At 46.0% G+C, this 10,897-nt stretch overlaps 1 protein-coding gene across 5 annotated transcripts in view; it reads right to left on the reverse strand.

The window, feature by feature from the left end:
- Window positions 1-10,463, reverse strand: part of Mrap2 (melanocortin 2 receptor accessory protein 2) — a 33,221-nt gene extending 22,758 nt beyond the window's left edge. Inside the window, exons 1-2 of one of the 5 annotated variants that reach the window (XM_028756223.1) lie at window positions 10,375-10,463; window positions 10,101-10,238 (exon numbers count right to left, since the gene is read on the reverse strand). The gene's annotated coding sequence lies outside the window, so the exon portion shown is untranslated. Of the gene's footprint in view, window positions 1-3,202; window positions 3,839-3,996; window positions 4,178-9,592; window positions 9,655-10,100; window positions 10,239-10,374 lie in introns of those variants that run through there. The other 4 variants (XM_028756224.1, XM_028756225.1, XM_028756227.1 and 1 more) reach the window with 4 other exon arrangements.
- Window positions 10,464-10,897: the final 434 nt, after the last annotated feature.

Raw genomic sequence — 10,897 nt, forward strand, 5'->3', positions numbered from 1 at the left:
CACACACAGGGGTTATACTAAAAATAAAGCACAGAAGCTTCATTTGGAGACAACTCCTTGGGAGGTGCTGAGGCATGGTCCTGAGATGCACTAAGTTGTAGAGGCATGGTCCCCTCCATCGGCTCATGTGTCTGAACACTTCTTGCTTAGCTCGTGGCACTATTTGAGGATGTAGAATCTTTAAGAGATGGAACCTTGATGGAAGAAGTGGACAAAAGAGAGTCGGTCTCTCCTCTCTCTCTCTCTCTCTCTCTCTCTCCTCTCTCTCTCCCTCTCCCCTCTCTCTCTCTCTGTGTGTGTGTGTGTGTGTGTGTGTGTGTGTGTGTGTTCCGTAGTGCAGCTGACTCAACTTCCTGTTCACTCTGCTTCCTGACTACTGATAAAACAATGTGAGTTTTGGCTCCTGTAACCAAGCCGTCTCCTCTAGGATGGAAGGCATACCCTTAAACTATAAGCTAGGATAAGTCCCTTCCCCTTTAAAGGAAAAAAAGAAAACATTTTTTTAAATAAATAATAGTACTGGTAAGAAGTGCATCTCAATCAGTGCTCTGTGGTGGGGGTTGAGAGCCTTCCAAAACAAGAGTAGCTTAGGGAATGGAGGACAATACTGAGCTAACCAGGTACCTCGCATATCCTCCAGGCCACAGTCTTTCTTCTTTCCATAGCTTGGGGTTGAGGAGTCTCTTTGGGGATCCCCCTTTTTCCATCTTGGAGAATCATAAACAGCTGGAGACCATCTGTGTTTAGATTAGACCATTTCTGGAAACTCAAGTGGATTCTTAAATTCTTTATTTTCAAGCTATTCCTGCATCCATGTGATAGCCTCCTATGGCCTAAGTACTCACCTGTGCTGAGAGCAGACATAAAGGACTCAGAGGGACTTGGTGACTTCTAGATGAATGGTCTATGGCAAAATACTAACTTGCTTCTTATGTATGTCATTAACTTTACATGTGCATCTATTTTCAAAAGTTATGGGTACGTATGTGAACCTCTATACACACGTGTCTGTATGTGTGTGTGTGTGTATACAATAGATACATAATAGATAATAGTGATCAATAGTAAATTGATAGATGACGCTAGTGAGCAGATAACTGACATGATCAACAGATAGATGAAAGAGATAGACACGGAAAGACACGGGTACACGGATGAGTAGTAAACAGATATGACACTTACAGACTGAATCCTGACCACCTTATGACACTTACAGACTGAATCCTGACCACCTTATGATTTACACATCAAAGCCCTAACTGCTGACACTTGAACGTGACTACACTGGAAACAGTGTGAGTTAAATGGAGGCCATCTGATGGATATCCTGAAAGAGACGGGAACACACAAGGGCACACACAGAGACTACATGTGAGCAGACAGCAAAGGGGTAATTATCAGACAGCCTCGGACAGAGGCTTGTGCCAGGGTCGTCCCTTATGGCTCTCAGTGGAGCATGCACGTCAGTTGTTTAAGCTTCCCCCCACCCCGCCTGTGATATTTTATAGTGCAAGCAAACTTATGTAAGTCCTGAATTAATTTGAGGAAAACACTGTTCTCTTTGATGAATTAAAGTGTCATTAGAAACAAAATTGTCATTTAATTGAATTAAACTGAATTTGAAAGTCCATTATTCCTGACTTACTTTATCCCAATCATTCTTACGTTAATAAAACAATAAATATACTTTTGAAAAGAAAGCTATTTCCAAACTGTCATTAATCCACCCTCTTCCATGCCACTTTCAACAGGTACATAAAGTTCCCACGAGAATGTGCTAAGGAGTGCCTGCTCTAAACAAATTAAAATTAGGAGAAAGTTCAAATCAAAACACTGTGAGCTTAACCATGGGAGACTTAGTGGAGATCGAAACGTCCAGGTCTGTACATTCTAGAAATCAGACTTATTTATGGAATTGTTCTCACCCCTGCTGACCTTTAGCTCTCAAACACATAGACACACATGCACACAAGTGTGCACAGAGGAAGACAGACACATACATACAGTCATATGCACACACACACACACACACACACACACACACACACCAGTAAAGGGCACCATGACAGCATGATGACATAGAAAACAAATACAAAAGTATCTTTAAGAAAAAAGTCTCAGGACTGGAGAAATGGCTCAGCCGTTAAGAGCACTCAAAATTAATTTCTAGCACCCATATGGCAGCCCACAAGTATCTGTAACTCTAATTCCAGACACTCCAACACCCTCACATAGATATACATGCAGGCAAAACAGCAATGCACATGAAATAAAAATAAATTTTAAAAGAAAATAGTCTCTGTATTGTATAGGAACCCAAGATGAGCACAAAGTTTCTGCCCATTTTCTTCTATCTCCAAGCTTTCCAGACTCTGATCTTCCCTTCTCTAGGGAATCGGTGGACATGAAAAGTTTCCTCCTTTGGGATTGAAATGCTTCATTTTGCAGGGAAGCTCCTTAAACAAAAAGGTAAAGAAATCAAAAATAGTTTCAGGAAGTCCCTGAAACTGATTAGATTCATCAGCTCCCCTTCCTACTTTCCAGAGTAAACAATAAAAGCTAGGCATTACCCTCAGACCCTAGAGAGCTAAGCTGCAAAGACTGGAAGAAGCAGAAAACACCTGAGCTGCCTTGAAGAAGTTTAGACCAGGGTTGTGTGGGAAGGACACTCCAGCCCCTTGAGCTGCCTGCAGGCTGTGCAGTGTGCTCCAGGCTCCCAGCTTTGTGAGCCATCACCCATGCTGGGGTGGGCCTTGGTGATATCTTTGAGTTACTCCTGGTCCTGTAAGTAACCCCTCACCCATACTTCTATAAGTAAACCCAATAAAACTAATTGGTTCACTAAGTTGCACTTTGATAGTATCCATAATTTGGTCTATTGTGGGTTCCCTACCTGGGGTGAGTAGATGTATGTGTTCCAGCTCCCTGGGAAGAGTTGTCACACAACAGGAGCATAGCACCATCTCTACTCTACCATGGTACCCTGTCCAACTACCTTAGCACATGGGATCTCTTCCCTTTTCTCAAAGTCCATGAGGAATTACTTGAATTTCTTACTCATGAGAGAGTGTGGTAGTTTGAGTGAGGAATGTCTACCGGTAGAGTCAAGTATTTGAACAATTGGTCTCCAGTTTATATTTTCACTGGGGACATCTGGCAGGTATGGTTTTACTAGAAGATGCACGTCACTTGGTTATACTACCTCACTCAGCTGGGAGTTTGTTCTCTCTACTTTGAGTCTTCTGTTAAAGACAAAATTCCTAAGATAAGGAAAAAAAAAAAAAAGATGGAACTCCTGCCACCATGTCTCCTACTTGCTGCCATGGCTCGCTGCCGTGATTGATTCTTATCTTTCTGGAACTGTAAGCCCAAATAAATGCTTCAAGTTGTTTTTGGTCATAGTATTTTATTGTAGCAACACAAAAGTAGCTAACGGGGACATTGTGAATCCAACTCCCAGGAGATGAGCCTGTTGTTTACCAATTACCCATGCTAATTTATATAGCTGTAGTTCTAAAACACTGTAGCCAGGTGAAATAAAACTTTAAACATAGGCCATTTGTGTGGCCCTGGGGAAGCACTCTGTAAGTTTTAATTATTGGGGTTTTTGAAATGTTTGGCACAGACTATAGTAAATGGAACAAGCTAGATCTTAAATCACTTGGAAGGTGACTTGTCAAAAGTAGTTTAGTTTCTATTTCTCTCCAGTGATATCCATCTCCAAACTACACACACCACTCCTACAGCCCTGAGGCAAATCGTTCTGTTGACAGGTGAGTACAAGGGGGAACGATCAGATCTTGTAAATATAGGAGGTTGAGACAGTGCAGCAGAAGCGCTCAGACACAAGGACCAGCTTCTTGTCTGGTGTTCTGACAGGAGAGTTGAGCATTGTTAACTCTCTCCATTTGCCTGGCCTTCAGCCACCTTAGTGAAACAGCTGATAAGAAGCATGCCAGTGCCTGAGCGAGCAAGGGCAGTGCTGGTTTCCAGCACCCTACGGCTTCATCTTACAGGTAAGACCTGACCAGAAGGGAGCAAGGTGGGGCCTTGCAAAATAACGGCTAGAAGGCTAGAAAGTAGTGCCTGCCGTGTGTCTGAGGGTCCCTGAGTCTCCAAACATACATAGCTCATCTTCTTTGGGTGTCAGTTTGACTCAGACTTGATGGGCTGCTTTCTATGGTAGATAAGTAACTGCAGACAGTAAATGTACATATCTATGTGGTTGTCCATGGAGACCATCATCTTGCTTCTGGCACCCCAAGCTTAGCCCCAGAGTCCCAGGAATACAGGTTAACTCTCCCTGCACCATTAGGCTATGTAGAAATTTGAAAATACTGGCATAAATATGATACAGGCTTGCTGTCCAGAGTTTCATCTCAAATGCCTGCTTTTTTCCGTGGAATCGTGTTAATGTGTGTGGGTCTCACGGGAAGAAAGGAAAGTTTTATGGTCACATTCTCTTATGTATCACCTCATGTCTCTTTCTTGAGCCACCAGGCACCGTGAGTCCACCTGTGGGAAGCAGCACTCTCACCAGCTCTGCTTCCCACGACAGTTGTTTTGCTGTTACAAGGACATGTGTGAGGAAAGCAAATGCACCTTTGAGGAGACAATTATTTGAAGTATGTAAATCACCTTCACCTGAAGAGTTATGACATTTTAGTAATGTCCTCTAGTCGGGGAAGTAATTATATAGGTCTTGGTAGCAGAAGCCACAGTTAAACCCATGTTTAACTTGCAGTTTTAACATCACAAAGAGATTCTCAACCTCTGCTTTTTCACTCACATCTAAGCAGCATTATCACAGACTGAGCAAGCATGCGCACAAGGAAGGGGGAGCAAAAGTTAATGTCTCATATGCTTTCTTCTTTCTAGTAGGAAATAAATACTTTTCATACTCCAGTAGAGAAAGAAAGAAAAAAAAACCCAACACTCTGTACCTTGACTCCCTGTTAGGCAGACAGACCAGGAGCAGGACTATGCCTAGCTAAGGAAAGTGGTAAGTTTCCTCAGTCTCCTGACTTAAGACAAAAGCTAGGCAGCTTTTGGGTCCCACCGGCAGGCCCCCTACTGATGGACTGGTTCAACAAGTTCAAGGCTAGATCAGGACGTGTCACTCAACATTTACTAACCAATCAACTATCCTGTCTTCCAACTGACCAACCCTGAAGCGGGAGGAAGGATCTATCTCAGATTTCTCTGCTGCCTCCTTCAGATTTTGCCTGGCAGAGAAAATGAATTTGATCCAGACTGTATCAGACTGTATAGGTGCCTAGACTGTATCAGCATCATCTTAAATGGACACTAATTCTAATCCCCCCCACCCCCCGCCATGGAACCTTAACTGTGTTCTACCTCCTAAGGAAAACACACCTCCACCTGCCCTACCCAGTTGTTTGCTATGCTGCTGTCTGAAGAAAAATCACAATTTTAGGAAAATGAAATTCATGCGAAAGTCATTTCAACCACAAACAATGCACAAATGCACACTTGGTACTGTCCATAATTTTGCAGGGTACTTCTCTTCTTGTGTTTATTTAAGCTCTCGAGAGTGTGCTCTCTGGCTCTCTCTCCCTCCCTCCCCCTCTAAATTCCCCCTCTCTTTTCAGTGGGAGTCTCTGAAATACTGGCTAAGGAAGCATTATTTTCCTAACTGCTCCCACATCTAAATCTTCCTCCATCAGAAGTAAATGGAGCATCAGGCAGACAGCTTGCTACTCTCTCCCGTTCTAAACCAACCAAAACTAAACAAACAAACAAAAAACAAAAACAAAAAACCTCTCATATTCTGAGCAGCCTCATTTGGTGGGACCTGCCCAAGTATTTGCCTGTTTTTGTTTCCCAACACCCCTTGAAATGGACTCACCTTCCCTGCCTTTCACCACAGAGTACCTGGATCTTCTACTCACACAGCCACTTCTGAGACCCAAAAGAACTGCAGTGCCCACACAGTAAGCGCTGGCCTCTCACTATGCTCCCTTCTGGGATCAGGAGAAATTTTCTCTTTCTCCATCATTTGCTGAACTGCTGGACAGTTTCTCACCCATCCAAGTTCAAAGCAGGAAGACAGGACTTCCCTGGCTTAGTCTCTGAGCTGCTCAGTGACATCTGTCTTCTTTCTGGTGGCTCTCCCTACTCCTGTGCTTTCACTCTCCAGCTGGGCCCTCATGGTCCCAGGAAATGTCCAAACACCCTTTCCTCACCAAATTTGAACAAGGTGGGTCTATTCAGCTACCCATAACACCTCATGAATTGCTTGCTCAGAAGGCACATATGCAGGTTCAGCCAATCTCTTTGAAGACACCTCTTCAACAGCCTCTTCTCTCAATGCTTATATTATTATTCATCTTTCATGTCTTTGTGGTACTGGGGATGGAATACAGGGTCTCACTTATGGTAGGCAAATGTTCTGTCACTGAGCTATTCCATCAATCCAGCACTCACATGTTATCTCTGTCTCTGTCTCTCTCTGTCTCTCTCTGTCTCTCTCTGTCTCTCTCTGTCTCTCTCTCTCTCTCTCTCTCCTGTGTGTGTGTGTGTGTGTGTGTACATGTGTGTACAAGCATGCATGCACATATTCTGCAGTTGCTTCTGCATATGCATGCTTACATGTGTGGAGGTCAGAGCTCCCGTGTCAGGTGCCTTCCTCTATTTCTCTCCACCTTTATTTTTCGAGACAGAGTCTTTCATTGAACCTGAAGCTCACTGACTGAGCTGGACTGACCAATCAGTGAGCTTCAGGGGCTCACCTGCCTCTGCCTCCACCATGACCCTGAGAACTAGGGCTAAAGGCATACACTGTTGCACCCAACCTTTCCTGTGCATTCTGGGGATCCAGACTCTGGTCCTCATGTTTGCCAAGCAGGCATCTTGCCAACTGAGCCATCTCCCCAGCTCCATCTCCACATTCTTGGAGTGGCTAGTGTGCACCTTCATCAGAAAGCTTACCTTGGTGCCTTCTATCTATGGTCACATTTTTGTGATTGGGTGATAATTTCTGATTGTTTTTCTTCTTACTTCCTAACAGAATTGAATATGAGCACTGGAAAACAAAATCCAGCTTGCCTCTAATCCTATGGGGAGCCCCTCTTCTCTATGGTCCTGACCACCAATCTTAGGTATGCAGCCACCTCCTGCTCATTAGCAATCTCAGGACTGGCTAAAATGCTGGCTATGGCTCTTCTTTGCCAGGTTATTGTCTGTTCCTCAATCCTTGTCTCAAGCCTCCTTCTTGCAGATTCTTTAATGTGGCCCCTATCCCCTAAACAGGTGCTATTCAGAATTAAACATGGAGTGGAGTAGACCCTGGGCTCCTCTGATCCTGTACCACATGGAGGGAACAGGTAATGCTGGTTACATGCCTAGCTCTAACCGCAGATCTCCTGTCTGTTGGCTCTCCTCTGCATCTCTGTCTCTTCATTTGTTAAATGGGCATAGTGATGATTACAGTCCCATATAGTGGGATTATTATGGGTATTGGGGTAAATTTCAAACACTTCTATCATCCTGACATCTGAAAAGCTCCACACAAATGTACATAAGGAATGGCATGTCTTTATCAATGAGATGTAAGGCTGGTCTCTGGGCCTCACTTAGCTGGCAGACTACTGAAACCCAAGGATGCCTGTCACATGAATGTAGCTCATCAGGGAGGAACTATCCTATAATCTCATCTCTTCTCTTCCTACCTCTGCCTCTTCCCCCAGCTCTTTCAGACAAGGACCCATTGTGTAGCCCATGATGGCCTCAAACATATCCCTGTATTTCAGTCTCCTAAGCAATGGAATTTACAAATGTATGCAACTCATCTGACTCTGTGTGTGTGTGTGCATGCGTATGTGTGTAGAGAGACATGTATATGCATGCTTGTGTGGGGAAGCAAGAAATTGATATTAGGCATTGCCCTCTATTGCTCTCCACCTTTTTGACACAGAATCTTTCTCAAATCTGAAGCTTAGTGATTCATAAAGACTGGTGGGTCAGTAGGATTACAGCCACTACATCTGGCATTTTTAATGTGCGTGCTGGGGATCTGAGTTCAGGTATCACGCTTATCTGGGAAGTATTCTACTAACCACATGATGTATACAGTGCCCAGGAAAGCCAGAAGAAGCATCAGATCCTCTAGGATTGACATTCTGGACAGTTTGGGTGCTAGGAATTGAACCTAGGTGCCCTGGAAGCGCAGCCACCTAGCCATCTCTCCAGCCCTTCATCTTCTATTTTAAAACTGTCTCTGAACCTTGATGTAGAGCTAGGGCTTCAACCTGACTGTCACAAAATTCTAGGATTAGTATCTTTTGCAGATACATTTCCCCTCAGATCTGCAGTTACTGCAGCTTTAATCAACGTCTCCCACAACCATATATCTTTGTCATAGTAAATGGCACCAAGAAGGAAAAGGCATGGAGATAGAACCCTATCTACTCACTCTACCCACACCCCCACCCCCACCCTCGCCCTGGCCTGTTTGATATAGCAGGAGGCTGCCTTTCAAGATTCCGCAAAGCCAGGTGCACTTTATATTGTCTACGATGGCAGGGTTGGTGACTCCAATATACCCGTAGGTCCTCTGATATACAGGAATAACAGTCACTTTGGCCTGAGACTAAAGGAGACAGACTGATACATGAGGAATCACCTCAGGGACTTGCAGATCTTTCAAATCCAAAACCATTCAGATTTTAATGGATTCTGAGTGGTCAAATGTCCCAGCATCTGCCAGCTAATAGAAACTAGGAGAATGTGAAAATTATGTCATTTGCAAAGTAAAAGAAGACCCTGGGTGAGCAGAAGTGGGTCGGCAGGCTAGGAGCATTTAGACTAAGAATGTAGAAACAGCAGGATGAACAGCACGGAAATAGCATGTTCAGGGATGCACATGCACACAGAGTGCCCGCACAAGTCGGCCGACCGCAACTCTGCCTCTCACGAGTGCTGATGTTTTCTCTTCCCTTCTATTGAGCTCCATGTTTTCAAAATGCTGGTTGCCACCTACTAGGCTACCATCATTACCTTAATGACTCATCACTCACATTTGTAGAAGCGTGGAGATGGCGAGCCCTCATCCATAACCCTGTTAGCCATAAACTCCCTCGGGGAACGCTTTTCTGGGTGGTCTTGAGCCGTCTTTTAAAAGCCTTTGTTCTGGGAGGTGATGTTTCCATCTTTTGAAAAGTCTCCTGGCTCTATTCCCCTCCCTCACACCTGTGCAGAGGTGACTCTAAAACGCTTTCACTGTTCCAGGGTGCTGGCTACTCAAGCTTCAAACTGCCCCTTTTTCAAGACCTCCCCAAGCAGTTTGGGCTGGCCTCTACCTTCCCGAAGGAGCTAGTTATCCCCGCCCCACCCCCTACCGGATCAGGTCAGCATCACCGCCCCAATCATCAGAGCAGGTCTGATGGGATGGATCCTCACATACTAGGCCATTCTCTCGTACCTGTTTTTTGCTGCTGTGCTCCCCGCCTGAAATCGCAGCGTTAGTTTCCAGCTCTCGCTCCGCCCCCACAGTTAGCTTGTGGAGTCGGGTTAAAAATGTATTTAGCCCTCTCCTCTTTTTCACCTGTGTGCTGGAAATACTGCTACTTACTTAGGGGAGGGGACAGCTCGTAAGGATTAATTTATGTGTAGCAGTTCCTCGCTCTCTCTTCCCTGGATTGCCAGGGACACCTTTTTCCAAGCTTCTTCTGCTCTCAAAACATTCCCGATTGCTTCATCGTTGCCAGATTAAATCGAGTACAATATCCGGGGCTCCATGTCATCTAAAGCGCTGTAGGAACCGAAGCATCAAAACAGTTTTCTGTCGCACTTGCTCTCAGAAGGCCTTCCCCGGTTCAGTACACAGAACAGGGCAGAGAAAAACGCAGGAGGGACTTGGAACTGCAGTCTCAGCGGTAAGGTGACCCACCACCCGCTGGCTCCCCAATTTGAACAAACCTGTCAATGCCGGTTAGTTCCAAGAAACAGACTCACTGCAGGGGGCGCGCATCTTGGGGCTGGGGGGACCACACCCTTGGTCTGGAGGTGCGGGTTCCCCAGCCCCTGGGGCTTTATGGAGGCGAGGCGGCGGCCCTAGTGGCGGCAGGAAAGTTTCTCACCTGAGGCAGAGGGTGTGGCTGGGTCGTGGTGCCCTGCGCCCCCTGGATACTCAGCTCTGCCCGTAGAGCTATATCCAGATCTCCTGACTCCTTGGGCCAGAAGGGCTGACCTCAGAAGTGGCTTCGAACTTGGGAGCCCTTCAAAAAGCCAGCAAGCTGCTCTAGGTACTGTCTGAACCCCGATAACTCTTTCCCACCCTTCTCATCTTCACCTGCTCCAATCCCAACACGCATGCAGACTGAAAGGCACCCGGACCCCAGGCTAGCCCCACACCCCGTCTTGCCCCGGGTTACCGCAGGCTTTACACGGTCCAGCTCCTCCGGTGCACGAGCCTCACCGCCGCCGTGCCGCCGCCGCCAGTGGCCGGAGCTGTGCAAGTCGCTCCCTGCGCCGCGGTGCGGTGGAGATACGCGCTAGCGACCTAGTGGCGGAGGCGGTGCTGGGCACAGAGGCTGTGGCTGAGCTCCTGAGACGCCTCTCCAACCTCAGAGATCCTCAGGAGTCCCCCACTCCCAGTGTGGGTAAGAACCTGAGAAGAGCAAAGGAAAAAAAAAAGATGTCCAGGGATACGTTATCCTCTTCGGCTCTGTAGTGAGTGTCTTAGGGCTTCGGGTACAAGCTCTCACGAGCTAATCAAGATGAAATGGGGCCACATGAACAGAGACGCTTGCCAGTTATTCTCAGCCTTGTGTTCAAGTTCAGCGAGGCTTCGTTTACTATCTCGGTTTTGAGTGCCTCCTCCAACCTATAAGTACAGATGTCAAGGGGCATCAAACACCCTTCAGACTGATCCCAG

Source organism: Grammomys surdaster, unplaced genomic scaffold (assembly GCF_004785775.1).
Source record: "Grammomys surdaster isolate TR1022 unplaced genomic scaffold, NIH_TR_1.0 126113, whole genome shotgun sequence".
In the NCBI taxonomy this organism is placed as follows: Eukaryota; Metazoa; Chordata; class Mammalia; order Rodentia; family Muridae; genus Grammomys; species Grammomys surdaster.